At 42.1% G+C, this 16,086-nt stretch overlaps 1 protein-coding gene across 2 annotated transcripts in view; it reads right to left on the reverse strand.

Annotated features, from left to right (window-relative positions):
• PCGF5 (polycomb group ring finger 5) overlaps positions 1 to 16,086 on the reverse strand; it is a 107,559-nt gene that overhangs the window by 66,160 nt on the left and 25,313 nt on the right. The window lies entirely within an intron of this gene.

The raw sequence follows: 16,086 nt of genomic DNA on the forward strand, positions 1-16,086 counted from the left end.
ACAGATAATCGCTCAGTTCTGGGTCCACTCTGAGCAGAGAGAAATGACTGACCATCACTGCTCTCTGTTTTGCCCTTCCAGCACTGTGGATAGGGTGGGAGCAGCACACTGAAAGGCTGAGTCAGCTGGCAGTCAGGAATCTGGGTGGATCCTAACATTATTGTCTGGATTCTGTTAGAGACTGGTGTTGACCTGTGCCGTCGACAGCGAAATTTAACCTGCTGTCGGCTGATTCTTGGTCACTGTAACCAACGTGAGAAGTATGGCTAAAAGAACTTTGGCCATACTTCTCTTATTAAAGCCAGTTTTTATTTATTTTTTTTTTAATCAAATGTACTCCCTGCCTCCATTCTCACTTTCTGGGATATCCACATCATATAAACCCGGAGGCATCAGCTTCCACATGGTAGAGGAGAGCAGACCTGGGAGTGTGCCATCAAAGATTCAGCTACAATAACCTGGAAAGGACAGCCGGCTCCTGATAACAAATGGAAAAAGAAATGACAATATGGGACCCCGCAAAGTGAAAGTGGAGTGGGGGATTACAGCAGGGCAACATTGGATTTGCTGGGTATGTATGTTTATTGTGGATAACCCCAGCAAAAAAGTTAAAAGGGGAACATAAAAAAAACATTTTTACAGCCCATTCATACCAGAAACTGCATCTACTGTACGTTTTTCATGTTTATTTGCATACAGTTAATTGATGAGCGTTTTTCCACCTGTGTTTGCCCTTAAGGTCGCTTCCTTCTTCCTACTTTCTTTGGGGTTTATGTGCACTGAGACACGTTGTGGTGCATTTGCAGTGTCGAAAAATGCAGTTTGCTGTACTGGTGTGTGTGGACTATGGCCAAAGAATAAGCTGGATTTTGGACTGTCTATGCCACAGGTTGTAATGGTTGTGCACATTGGACACACGAGAAGCTGTATGCAACATCTATTTTGTTCATGTCTTCACCCATTTTGGCAGAAGAAGAGGCATAGCACAATGACCTTGCACCCCCCCCCCCCCCATCTCCTTCAGTTCATGGATTACACAACTGTTAACTGATGCTAGGACCTTCTTATCAGTCCATTGCTAGGACACACATAGACCCTTTCCATTAACCAATCCACATTTCAGTCTGGAAACAATAATAAAACCATGCCTTCACAAGCTTGAGAAATCCGGAGAACTAACAGATATCCTGTTGTAAATAACTCAGCTGAAGGGAATGGCCAATACACATTCCTGATTAACTGGTTATTAGCAAAGACTCTAAACCTTCAGTATATGTCATAACTCATGAAATAATAACAGCACAGCCATAGTAAGGACATATTTACTTTCCTCAGTTAATCTATAATGTTTCATGTCCAAACACTCCAAAGTCGGACCATATGGGGAACCAAAGTAACCCCTTAGAATCCTAGATAAAGTAGACATTTGAAACCTGTCATATTTATATTCATTTCAAAGCTAATTTCATGCTGGACAATACAGTAATATGCCCATTAGCAGGCAGTAATCTGCAGGTATTTAGGAATATTAATACCTATATCAATCCTTAGACCAGATGAATGGTCAGATGGTCTTTGACAACATCCCCTTGATGTGAAGAAAAGCATTTTCACAGCTTTCATGTATCGTCAAGCAACAGAAGACCTGTCAATATAACACCTTGCTCATTGAAATTTGCTGAACCATGACTTGCAAGTGTTCTTCACTTTCAACTCCTTTTTTTATCTCAGTTGCATTATTGTCTTTTTGTTACTTTGTAATAGCTTTTGGGTTTTTTTTGTAATATTTTATTTGCACCATTTTTCCATTAATAAACTATATTTTGAAAAGTGTTAAAACTGTCTGTAAATGCGCTAATGCAAACTCAAAAGAATCCCTGTTTCTTGAACAGTGCTATTGTACTATAGTCCTCTGAATATACCGGTCTGTGGTGCAAGTGTGTATATAGATGTTCATTTCTCAAAATTGTTCTTGCTAACCTTGTGAACAGTTGGTAGGCCGATCTCATCTGACGGCAGTTTAAAGTTTAAAGAGTTAATTGCTTAGTAAACTAAACCTAGTGACAATCACTCTCAGGCTGCTGGCACCTAGATTGTGGCCCCGTAAGCGGGAAAATCTTTGTGCAGTGTGGGGCTGGGAGAGGCATTGTTGCATAAGTGACAGCACGGTGTGAGGTTGACCATTCTTTTGTCACAGGTTGGTGAAAAGGGCCGTGGTCTGGCACACGGGTGTCAAACGCAATGCCTGCAAGCATTGGCCATTTCATGAGGCTCCTACACCTCTCCTGTAACTGTGGCATCCCTGTCATCTCCACCCCTTTTTTTATGAATTCTCAGGCAAGCTTTATAAATTCAGCACTTTGAACAGATGTAGAGACAAGAAGACTGCAGATAGACAAGTACAACTTATGTAGGAGGATTTGTTTCATCAACCAATTTAAGGCCTCTTTCACACGAGCGTTCCATTTTTTTCATCAGTTCAGCCACATTTTTTTCAAGTTCACATCAGTTTTTCATCAGTTCACATCAGTTTCTCATCCGTTTCAATCCATTGTTTGTCAGTTTGCATCCATTTTCATCTGTTTACATTGGTTTTTCATCTGTTTACGTCTGTTTTTCATCTGTTTACATCCATTTTTGTCTGTTTACATCTGTTTTCGTCCATATACATCTGTTTTTCATCCATTCCGTTTTTTAACGGATGTGGACATTAATGGATGTAAACAGATGATCATCTGTTTACGTCCGCTAGTCCATAGAAATACATGGGTGTAATTTTTTCATCCATAAATGGACAGATGAAAAACAGACATACGGAACGCCCATGTGAAAGAGGCCTAACATGATGTCAGGTGGCACTTTGCTACAACTGTTTAAAAATGTGCGAAATGTTACATTGTTATGTGTCACCACTAGTAGAAGTCATTCATCTTCCCTATGATTTCAGTTTCATTGGAAATACTTAATATATCTCACAACCCTGAGAACAGCTCTGCAAATACTCTGCGTGCAGCATTTTTTCCAGTTTGTAATCTGCCAGCATGTTGGGGAAATCCACACTGTCTTGGCAGAGCACACTTTTTCGTGATCATAAGAAATTTTGTTCTCTGCAGTGAGATCTTTGGTACAGGGAGGAGAGAGTCTACTCAACAAGACAGGGCAGGATTACTATAGCCATGCTCACTGTTTTGGAAACATTTAACAATATGTTCATTTAGTAGTTGAAAGCAGTGCTGGAAAAGTCTGACAGCAGCATCAGAAAATACGAATGCTCATGTCCTGGAGATCATGAAAAGGTATCCAGAGAAATAAAGGCTTTCCTATATTTCAGCATACTATTGTGAATGCATTCTACATAGAAACCCAATACATCCCAAATTGCTCTGTAATCAGAAGGGTCTCTTTCCAGTCTTATGACATACGAGGTGGATTTGGTAAAGGCAAATAGTCTGTGCAATTCAATTGCAGTTGCTCGAGATTGGAGGGGAAGCCTTGAAATGAGGCGAAGCTCTGCTGATTTCTATCATCCAATCATGTGCAAGTAAAAATGCTGTTTTTTTTTTCCTTGCATGTGATTGGGTATTCTTTGCAAAGGGAAGCTTTACCTCATTTACTAAGCTTTGGAGCAAGGGTCTCCAACCTTTCTAAACAGGGGGCCAGTTTATTGTCCCTCAGACATTAGGGGGGTCAGACTGTAGTCATTGGGAGGAGATAAGATCCCCACGTCAGTGGAGAAAAACAATGCCCCATCCTTCGTGTCAGTGGGAGGAATTGTGCCCCTTTGTTGGTGTTGGTGGGAGGAGTTGTGCCCCATCGTTGGTTCATTGGTGTCAGGTGCAGGAATTGTACCCCATTGTTGGTGTCATTGGGAGTAATTGTGCCCCATCATTAGTGTCATTGAGTCCAATTGTTGGTGCCTCCAAACTTTGTAATTGGCAGGAGATAAGGTCCTCACGTCAGTGGAGAAAAGCAATGCCCCATTCTTGGTGTCAGTGGGAGGAATTGTGCCCCTTTGTTGGTGTAGGTGGGAGGAGTTGTGCCCCATCGGTGTCAGTGGGAGGAATTGAGCCCCATTATTGGTGTTATTGGGCCTAATTGTTGGTGGCATTGTGTCTCTTCAGTGGCCTCAGTGTGTGTGTGTGTGGGGGGGGGGGGAATTACGCATTATACACATTATACTTGTTATGCACACAGGTAGCCCTTTGATTGCCCCTAGATGTTAACCCCTTCCAATCCAGTGACAGTGTATATTATTAGCACTGATCACTGTATTAATGTCACTGGTGATGTCAGTGGCAGTTAGTTCCCACCCAGCATCAATTAGTGTCAGATTGCCCACTGCACAGCACTTGCTGATCACCACCATTACTAGTATAAAAAAATTAAATTTCCAGTATATATCCCATAGTTTGTAGTTACTGTTACTTTCACACAGACCAATTAGTATACACTTATTGGGAGTTTTTTTTTGTTACCAAAGACATAGCAAAATACATTTGGCCTAAATTTATGATTTTTAAAACAATTTTTTATTGGATATGTTTTATAGCAGAAAGTAAAAAAAAAAATTTTTTTTTTTTCAAAATGTTCGTTTTTTTGGTTTATGCAAAAATAAAACCCAATGGTGATCAAATACCACCAAAAGAAAGCTCTATTTGTGTGAAAAAAAATTATATAAATTTCCTTTGGGTACACTGTTTCATGACCATGTGATACCAGTTAAAGTAGCGCAGTGCTGAATAACAAAAAATGGCCTGGTCATGAAATGGGTAGAACTTTCCGGAGATTAAGTGGTTAAATAGCCAAATAAAACAAGCAGATCCAACACAGAGGCATTGTGATGAGCCATTTAAAAAAAAAAAAAAGGTGCATATACATTTTTGTGTTGGTTCTTGTTGGCAGTCCTTTTTCAGTGAATGGCTGCCTTATCACACACTACAAGTGACACAAGACCAGCAAAGTGTGAATGGGCCCTCACTGTCGTGACCTCTGTTAAAGGATACTAGCTAGTAGAAACTTTATTTCATCGGCTGGGGCCCCCAGCAGTCAGATCTTTGTGCCGGTCCCACAAAAGAGGGACTTGCACTCTCTGTTAGTCTTTGTATTCATGAATATTACAGAGAATTCTGCAGAAGTAGTGAGACTAATGCAGGCCATAGATGGGTCGAAAATCGGCCGATTTTTCTGCCGAAAATAAAATCGCCCGATTTTCGGATCGTTAGTGGGCTAAATGTTCGGCCGTTTTTCGGTATTTTGGCAGATTTTATTTATCGGTAAAGTTGGAAAAAAATCGGCCGATTTTTGCAGCAATGATGGGCAAATCGGCCGATCTTTTACCGATAAAAAAATCTGCGCATGAGCAGTGACCTGCAAGAGGAAGACAAAAAGAAGAAGAAAAAAGAAGAAGAGGATGAAGAAGAAGAGGAAGAAGGAGAAGGGGAAGAGAAGAAGAGGATGAAGAAGAAGAAGAGGATGGAGAAGAAGAGGATGAAGAAGAAGAGGAAGAAGAGGATGGAGAAGAGGATGAAGAAGAAGAGGAAGAGGATGAAGAAGAGGATGAAGAAGAAGAAGAAGAAGAAGAGGAAGAAGAAGATGAAGAAGAGGAAGAAGAGGAAGAAGAAGAAGAGGATGAGGATGAAGAAGAGGAAGAGGATGAAGAAGAGGAAGAGGATGAAGAAGAAGAGGATGAAGAAGAAGAGGATGAAGAAGAAGAGGAAGAGGTGGATGAGGAAGAAGAAGAAGATGATGAGGAAGAAGAGGATGAGGAAGAAGAGGAATTCCAGTCCAGCAAAAAGTGTCCCTGCAGAGAGCTCCGCTATTTCTTTGACAGTTCCTTGACATTTATAGTGGTTGCAACATTGTATCTGTTTCCAAATAAAAACATCTGTATCCTAAATGGATACAAATAGATACATTGTTGCAACCGCTATAAATGTCAAGGAACTGTCAAAGAAATAGCGGAGCTCTCTGCAGGGACACTTTTTGCCGGCTGTAGACGGGATGAATATCGGCGGATTTTTTTTACCGTTGCTGGTAACGTCGGCCGCTTGAAGGACCGATTGTTCGTTTTTTTAAAGAGAAATCGGCCGATTTTCGACCCGTCTATGGCCTGCATAAGACAATGAGAGTAGAGTTGGCCCTATGGCTGGGATGGAATCTTACCACTGGAGTCCCTATGATATAAAACTGGTTGGTGGGTTCTTCCATAGCACCCATGTATACACTCAGGTGATATACAACTAGCCGGGACACCAGAACGTTCTATAAAATATAGAAATGTGTGAACAGGCAGCCTGCCTATTGCAAAAGAGAAGCACTAAAGGGACTATTTATTTAAAAAAACAAAACTAAAAAAAAAAATCTCTTGACAAACGTCACACCCCCTTCCTGCCCAGGCCAATTTTCAGCTTTCAGCGCTGTCGCACTTTGAATGACAATTGCGCGGTCATGCAACACTATACCCATATGAAATTTTTATAATTTTTTTCAAATAAATAGAGCTTTCTTTTGGTGGTACTTAATCACTGCTGGGTGTTTTATTTTTTGCACTATAAACAAAAAAAGAGCAAAAATTTTGTTTCTATTGTAAAATTTTGCAAACAGGTAATTTTTCTTCTTCACGGATGTGTGCTGATGAGGCTGCACTGATGGGCACGGATAAGCTGCATTGATGAGGTGGCACTGTTGGTACTGCACTGATATGCAGCAATGATGGTCACTGATAGGCGGCACTGATGGGTGACACTGACAGGGGGCGCTGACTGACAGGACTGACTGGCGACAATGATGGGCAGCACTGATGGGTGGCACTGATCATCAGTGCCGATCTGCTCTGTGACAGCTGCCGGTTATTGGCAGTACTTTCCTCATGCTGTGACATTGTGAGGAAAGTGCAGCCATAACCAGTAACTGTATTTACCTGGTGATCTGCTGTGTCATTGGACACAGGTGATCATGTGGTAAAAGGCCACTGTGATTGGCCATTTATCTCATCACGTGATCAGCTGTGTCCATAGGACACAGCGACCATGGAGATCACCGGGTGTGCACCCTTGGGGGCACGCCGGAGGGTGCATTCTGGGAGGACTTCATATGATGCCCTCCCAGAACTGGGTAACCGCGCTGTAGCCATCATCCGGCTATAGTGCGGTTACCAAGTGGTTAATACGTTTATTTCTTTTGATGGTCGGCTCCATCTAATGGCCATAATGTGATATTTTCCAGATTGAAGGATTTCAGGGAAAATACCCCATTATGGCCACTGGATGGAGCGGATAGTCACAGGAAATAAATCTATTAGACAAAATGTGGGGGAAGATTTGTTACAGCCAGGCACAAACTCTTGTGACACTCGTTCAGTGATTTTTGTTTTTATAAATCGACCTTTAAGTCATTTCTGCAATACAGGATTCCGACCTGACCATTCTCCTTCATTCGGACAATGTGCATGTGTGGGAGTTACTTTATCCCAGCACTACCAATCAAGATCCCGAACCTACAAGAAGACTGGGTAAAGGTGTTGGCACTTGTGAGGGAACTCACAGACATCACATTGCAGGATACTGCTGACATCTCTCTTAGTGAGGGGTATCGCCCTGTTATTGTGACCACACACAGAACAATCTGATAGAACAATTCTCAACACGATCAAAAAATACAATCATCTCTATGAATGATCAAAACAACACATAGGGGTTGATTTCCTAAAGGTAAATATACTGTGCACTGCAAGTGTAGTTGCTGTATGTGCACTTGCAGTGCCCTTCCAAGTGCACAGTCTATTTGTCTTTAGTAAATCAACCCCATACTCTGTCATCAAAATTATTCTGATTGATCTGGATGGAAAATCTGATTGAAGGACAGTAGATAGATCAATATGATCATTAGATGTATAGAACAGCAAACAATCTTTTCTAATCAGATTTTTCTGCCGAACTAAAAATGGATAAAAACTTGTATATAAAATTGCTGTCTGGCCACTGTTAGGTTTACCACACAATATACAATTTGATTGTATATTCTTTACATCTACTATATACATAGTTTAAGAGCTTATCTGATATGATACTAACTAAAACGTCTGCGTAGCTTTATGATGGTATTTTTCTACTAAATTGTAAATCTATTAACTATATGATTTTATATAAAATCGGCCTGTGTGTGGCCATCATTATACAATCTGATTGTACACCCTCCTTCAGATCACCCATCCTTATGTAGTATAAGGGCCTGGCTGACATGAAACTAAAAGGATTGTTTAGTTTTATACTATGTAGTTTTAATTGTACAATCAGACTGTATAGTGTATGGCCAGCTTTTAAAGTATAACTAAAAGGTAACACTTTTTTGTTTAGTTTTGTGTAGAGTGGAAAGAGATTATTAGAACCCTTATCAGTTTTTATTGCGGTCTTTGCACCCATTAGGGGGGGTCACTCTCTCTGTTTGTCCTGCTTATCTTTATCATCAAAAGTGACAGTAAAAGAAATCAGAACAGTAATAAATGGGAAATTTGTCAACGAGGACACTAGCTCTGGTGACACAACCAGGATTCCCTCACTTTATAGGAATTTCACTTTAACCACTTCAAGACCAGGCATATTTTGTAACCTTTTTGCTTAAATCAGTATTTTTTGCTAAAAAAAAAAATTACTTAAAACCCCCATACATTTTATATATATATTATTATTTTTTATTATTATACAGTATTTATAAAGCGCCAATGGTTCGCTCAGCGCTGTACATTACAAAGGGGGACAGAACATGTGACAGAACAATACCAATACAATGCAAAACATGAGGGGATTGAGGGCCCTGCTCTTTCGAGCTTACAATCTAGGAGGGAGGGGATGGTGGCACAGGAGGAGATAGCTGTGGGGGATGGGGTGGTAGGAAGAGTGGAGGAGGTCGGCAAGTTAGCAGGGGGTGGGGTAGGCTTCCCTGAAGAGGTGGGTTTTCAGGGTGCGCCTAAAGGAGAGGAGAGTAGGTGATAATCTGATGGGTTGGGGCAGGGAGTTCCAGAGAATGGGTGACACCCTGGAAAAGTCCTGGAGGCGGGCATGGGAGGAGGAGACCAGGGAACTAGAGAGAAGGAGGTCTTGTGAGGAGCAGAGTGTGCGTGTTGGGTGGTACTTGGATATTAGGTCGGTTATGTAGTTCGGGGCAGTATGGTGGACGGCTTTGTACGTCAGCGTTAGGATTTTGAATATGATCCGTTGCACAATCGAAAGCCAGTGGAGGGATTGGCAGAGGGGGGTGGTGGAAACGGAGTGGTTGGAATATATATATATATATATATATACACACACACACACACTATCTTGCCAGAAATATTGGGCCAGCCCTCCAAATCATTGGATTCAGGTGTTCCAATCACCGCCATGGCCACAGGTGTGTACAATCAAGCACCTAGGCATGCAGACTGCTTCTACAAACATTTGTGAAAGAATGGGTCGCTCTCAGGAGCTCAGTGCATTCAAGCATGGTACCATGATAGGTTGCCACCTGTGCAATAAGTCCATCCGTGACATTTCCTTGCTACTAAATATTCCACGGTCAACTGTTAGTGGTATTATAACAAAGTGGAAGCAAATGGGAACAACAGCAACTCAGCCACAAAGTGGTAGGCCACGTAACATGACAGAGCAGGGTCAGTGCATGCTGAAGAGCACAGTGCACAGAAGTCACCAACTGTCTGCAGAGTCAATAGCTAAAGACCTCTAAACTTCATGTGGCCTTCAGATTAGCACAACAACAGTGTGTAGAGAGGTTCATGGAATGGGTTTCCATGGCCGAGCAGCTGCATCCAAGCCTTACATCACCAAGTGCAATGCAAAGCTGTGGATGCAGTGGGTGGTGTAAAGCATGCCGCCACTGGACTCTAGAGCAGTGGAGACGTGTTCTCTGGAGTGACCAATCACGATTCTCTGCCTGGCAATCGGATGGACGTGTCCAGGCTTGGCAGTTGCCAGGAGAATGATACTTGCCTGACTGCATTGTGCCAAGTGTAAAGTTTGGTGGAGGGGTGATTATGGTGTGGAGCTATATTTCAGGGGATGGCTTGGCCCCTTAGTTCCAGTGAAGGGAACTCTTAAGGCATCAGCATACCAAGACATTTCAGACAATTTCATGCTCCCGACTTTGTGGGAGGAGTTTGGGGATGGCCCCTTCCTGTTCCAACATGACTGCACACCAGCACAAAGAAAGGTCCATAAAGACATGAGGGAGTTTGGGGTGGAAGAATGTGACTGGCCTGCACAGAGTCCTGACCTCAACCCAATAGAACACCTTTGGAATGAATTAGAGACTGTGAGCCAGGCCTTCTCGTCCCACATCAGTGCCTGACCTCACAAATGCGCTTCTGGAAGAATGGTCAAACATTCCCATAGACACACTCCTAAACCTTTCCAGAAGAAATTAAGCTGATGGGCCATCTCAGTATTGAACCCTACAAAGACTGTGATGCCATTAACCTTCATGTGCGTGTAAAGGCAGTATTTACCAAAACATATTAAAGCTATAGTTATATAATGGATATGGGCTGAAAGTGCACACTCTCAGGTTTAATTTGAGGGTATGTACATCCAAATTGGAGGAACGGATTTAGGAATTACAGTTCCTAAGAGTAGCCATCCCCCCTCTTTCAAGGGACCAAAAGTATTTGGATAATTGAATATAAATAATGTTAATTTTAAATATTTTGCTGAGAATCCTATACTGGCAATGACTGCCTGAAGTCTGGAACCCATGGACATTACCAAAGACTGGGTTTCCTCCTTTCTGATGCTTTGCCAGGCTCTAACTGCAGCTGTCTTCAGTTGTTCTTTGTTTGTGGGTCTTTCTGCCTTTAGTTCTGCCTTCAGTAAGTGAAATGCATGCTCAATTGGGTTGAGATCAGGTGTTTGACTCAGCCATTGCAGAATATTCCACTTCTTTTCCTTCAAAAACTCCTGGGTTGCTTTTGCAGTGTGTTTTGGATCATTGTTCATCTGTACCGAGAAGTGCCGTCCAATCAACTTTGCTGCATTTGGCTGAATATGGGATGACAGTATATCTCTAAACACTGCAGAATTCATCCGGCTGCTTCTGTCTTCTGTCACATCATCAATAAACACCAATGACCCAGTGCCACTGGAAGCCATGCATGCCCATGCCATCACACTGTCTCCACTATGTTTTACAGATGAAGTTGTGTGCTGTGGATCATGAGCTGTTGCAAGCCTTCTCCTCACTTTTTTTCTTCCCATCATTCTGGTACAGATTAATCTTAGTTTCATCCATCCATAGAATGCTTTTCCAGAACTGGTCTAGCTTTTTTTTAGATTTTTTTTGGCAAAGTCTAATCTGGCTTTTCTATTCTTCAGGCTTATGAATGGTTTGCACCTTGTGGTGAACCCTCTGTATTTGCTCTCGTGAAGTCTTCTCTTGATTGTACACTATGACAATGATTCGCCCACATCATGGAGAGTGTCCTTCACTTGTCTGGATGTTGTGAATGGGTTTTTCTTTACCTGCGATCATCCACCACTGTTTTCTTCCATGGACGTCCATGCCTTTTTATGTTGCTGAGCTCACCAATGAGTTCTTCTTTCCTCAGAATGTACCAAACTGTTGATTTGGCCACTCCTAATGTTGTTGCTATCTCTCTGATGGATTGGTTTCATTTATGAAGCCTTACAATGGCCTGTTTCACCTGCATGGACAGCTCTTTTGAACGCATGATGTAGGTTCACAGCAATAGATTCCAAATGCAAATACCACACTTAGAATCAACTCCAGACCTTTTACCTGCTTAATTGATGAAAAAATAACAAAGGAGTAGCCCACTCCTGGCCATAAAACAGCTTTTGATTCAATTGTCCAATTACTTTTGGTCCCTTGAAAAACGGAGGATGGCTACTCTTAAGAGCTGTAATTCCTAAACCCTTCCTCCAATTTGGATGTACATGCCCTCAAATTAAACCTGAGAGTGTGCACTTTCAGCCCCTATCCATTATATAACTATAGCTTGACTATGTTTTGGCAAATACCTGAAAAAACTAAAATTGTGCCTGTGTCCAAAAACATAAGAAACATAACTGTATGTGTATATTATATATATATATATATAATGGTCTTTAGCAGAGGCCCTAGAGAATAAAATGGTGCATTTTACTAATTTTTTTATTATGTCACATGGTATTTGAGCAGCAGTTTTTCAAACACAATTGTTTTGGAAAAAGTACACTTTAAAGAGTAAATCCACTTTTGTTGAGAAAAGAAAAACATTCCTCTGTGTGTTTTGCAAGGACTTTAACAAACATTGCAGATGTTTTTTTATTCTGGACAAATAGCTGCTTGTTTGTCTGTGTCCATGTACGGAGTGAATTTATATAGGAGTGATATCATAATTATCAATCAGGTGCAGCATTTGCAGGGTTCCAAAGAGGAAAGCGGCAGGGTCTGCATCCCTTTAAATACTATTTTCCCTTTTGGAGTATCTCACCAAAAATGACACTTTGTTGCAGGGGATGCCCAAAATCTGACTTCTATCTTAGTGCAGACTTCTGGGAAAATCAGTGAGCCAACTACACAAGCAGATAAAGATGTTTCTGGGGGGGTGTTCTGTACACCATCTGTGTACAGAACGCCTCCAGGTTGCCACATTGATATGAATTTTACAGAAAGTGACAGCACTGCAGGTTGAAAAAGAAAGGACATTTTAATACCATTGAATTACAATAGGACTTAGGAAATAGTGCTGCAATTGTATACACTGTTTTATTTTTTTTCATTTGCTAATTTTTTTCCCACAAAAGTGGAGTTACTCTTTAATGCTCTTTAATGCACAAAAATACAATATACCCAATTGTTTGGTAAAATATAAAGGGTGATGTCACACCGAGTAAATTGATACCAAATATGTCACACTTTAAAATTGTGCATGTCTGTGCAACAGCAAACAAATATGTACATTTTATTATCCATAGGCAACACATTGAAAGCGTATACAGATTACTGCTTTAGATTTACCCCCCTTGATCGGATGTTTGTGCTGATACCTCACATGTGTGGTGCAATTGCCATTTACATACAAGAAATCCTGGAGGAACCCTCTGGATTAGTAATATTAGCAGTGTGCAGAGGGTTCCTCCAGGGTTTTTAGTGTTACATGTGGTCACACCCCTTCAGTGCCTGATACATAAAAGCATGTACAAGCTATTGGGATTCGAGCACGGGTATATCTCGTTCTGCTCTTTACATAGATACATGCGTTCACCTTTGCACACAAGCATGGGGGAGCTTTACATTTTCCTTTTTTCAATACTGTTCCTTTAAAAATTTTAATGATCAGTTTTATTGTTATCACAAGGAATGTAAACATCCCTTATAACAACAGGCAGTGGCAGGTACTCTTTAGTGAGAGATCTGGGGTGTAATAGACTCCAGATCCCTCCTTTGCCCACAGCAGTATCTGATCACACCGAGATCCCCGTTATCAGGCACTTTCCCAATTTAAAAATAGCGCTGTTTACATCTGGTGAACGCAGAAGTGATGAAATACTCGCTTCTGGTTTCTCGGACCATAGAGATGATTGGGGCTTTTCTGGTTCCTGATCATCTCTATGGCCTGCCTGCAGAACCGCCGGCTGCCCACTAGGATCACCCAATGTAATGGGAGAGCATGAGAAAGCTGCTGAAATTAGCAGTTAGGACTACTTTTACAAGAAAGCCGACCGCTGGCTGAGAAAACCGATACTGGGATGATGCCGGCAGCTGCAGGCATCACCCCCATATAATCAAAGTCCAGCGACGTCTGGGTATGTCACCTGGCATGAAGTGGTTTAAGTGGAACTAATGGGAGGAAAACTCACCTTTCCAACACTCCCTCACTTTCATCTCCTGTGTGCCAGGTTTGGGCCATCTTCATTGGCCAGCACAGGATGATGTCACTCCTGCACATTTACAGGAGCCAGTCATCCCGGCACACAGGATTGGCCCAGCCGCTGTAAGCTGCGCATGCATAGTTCAATGTACAGTCTGGGGTTGGCTGTGAGCGGGCAGGTAGATGTGTTTTATTGCACTCCAGGTCTCTCCTGCCTGCTCACAGTGTATTATAATGGAACTTTAGTTCAGCTTCAGGCTCCATTCACATTTGTGCGACTCCAAAGTTGTGCGATTTCCATCGCGACATTAATGAAACTTTAGATGGGTGCGACTTGGGCTGTTAACTTCTGCACAACTGTTGCATTGATAACATTAACCACTTCCCAACCTCGCTATAGCCAAATGACGGCCACAGCACAGTCATCCAGTTCTGGGAGGGCGTGCATCCAGCATGCTCTGTGATCGCAGTAAAGGGCCAATCACAGCAGCCCTTTACCATGTGATCAGCTGTGAGGAGAGCCAGTAACTGGCAATTCTGACAGGGGACATTTCACCCCCAATCACACCAATGCAGTTTGTCAGTTCAACCCTATTTGTGCCTATGGAACTGTTCAAATTGGTGCGACTTTTTCCTGCGCTATTCAGTGTGAACCAGGGCTTACACTGAAAATTAGGGCACTGATTATCATTGTAGTCCCATCAGTGCCACCTATCAGTGCCCATCAGTTCCGCCTATCAGTTCTGCCCATCAGTGCTGCCTATCAGTTCCACCTATCAGTGCCCATCAGTGCTGCCTATCAGTGCCCATCAGTGCTGCCTATCAGGGCCCATCAGTGAAGAATACAAATGACTTAATTGCAAAATGTCATAACAGAAACTAAGAAAAACTAGCATGTTTTCAAAGCCGCATTCAGTGTGAACCAGGGCTTACACTGATAATTAGGGCACTGATTAACATTGTAGTCCCATCAGTGCCGCCTATCAGTGCCCATCAGTGCCGCCTATCAGGGCCCATCAGTGCCGCCTATCAGGGCCCATCAGTGAAGAATACAAATGACTTAATTGCAAAATTTCATAACAGAAACTAAGAAAAACTTTTTTTTTTCAAAATGTTGTCTTTTTTCTTTTGTTTCGTAAAAAATAAAACCCCAGTGGTGATTAAATACCACCAAAAGAAAGCTGTCTAGAAAAAGATAAAAATTGCATATGGCTACAGTGTTGCATGATGCGCAATTGTCATTCAAAGTGCAACAGGGCTGAAAGTTGGCCTGGGCACAAAGGGAGTGAAAGTGCCCGGTATTAAAGGTGGATAAAGTGGAACTCCACTCATCTGAGCACCACAAACCAAAAATGCTATTAAATTCATTATTAATATTCAAAGCGAACTCCCCCATCCATCCACATCTCCATACTTTTGCTGAGAAATCAATTTAAAAAACATCCCCCTAGCATTTCTGGCAGTGGCCATCTTGAGTAAGGGCAGATGATTCATGTAGCATTTACTTCCTGGAATCCATCTGCCCTTAGATCAGGCATTGGCTGAGCTGAGAACCCTCACTCCCTCCTCCTGACATCATTTGCCTAGGCATGGAAACCAGGAAGTAACTGAAGAAATGCATAAAAAGAAGTTTAATACAAGTAAATATGAGATTCTTATGCTGGCAGCAGGCAGGATTACAGATAGTCAGTGTTGATTTACAGAGTGAAGTTCCACTTTAAGATGCGACTTTTGAAAGTTGACATTGTAGTCTATGGATCTCAAGTCGCATCAAAGTGGTGCAGAAGTGGTGCAGGGACCTCTTTAAAGTCGCTGTGACATTAAGTGACATAGATGAAAGTCACGGGTGCCATTGAAAACAAAGGGCTGCGACTTGTCATGCGATTCTATGTGTCCAAAGTCAGGACAAGTCGCAGCCCATTGTTTTCAATAGCACTCACTTGGATCCATGCAAATTAAAGCCGCAGCAACTTTGATCAGGTCTACTGACACGCTACTCTGACGCGACTTGAGTGTCAGAGAACGTAAAGTGTCTCTGGAATCATGTGACTTTGTGTGAACGGAGCCTTCAGCTGGTGTGACGCTGCGATCTCCTCCAGACCCACCATCTTCCACAGAGCACAAGAGCCGGCCTCCCAGACATCCATGGGATCCATGAGGTCGGACCTCATATGACAGCTCTGGTCAATCTAAAGTTGATTGTACAATCAGATTGTACAATGTAT

Source organism: Staurois parvus, unplaced genomic scaffold, assembly GCF_062004578.1.
Source record: "Staurois parvus isolate SC_StPar_1 unplaced genomic scaffold, SC_StPar_1.0 ptg000604l, whole genome shotgun sequence".
NCBI classification, from domain to species: domain Eukaryota; kingdom Metazoa; phylum Chordata; class Amphibia; order Anura; family Ranidae; genus Staurois; species Staurois parvus.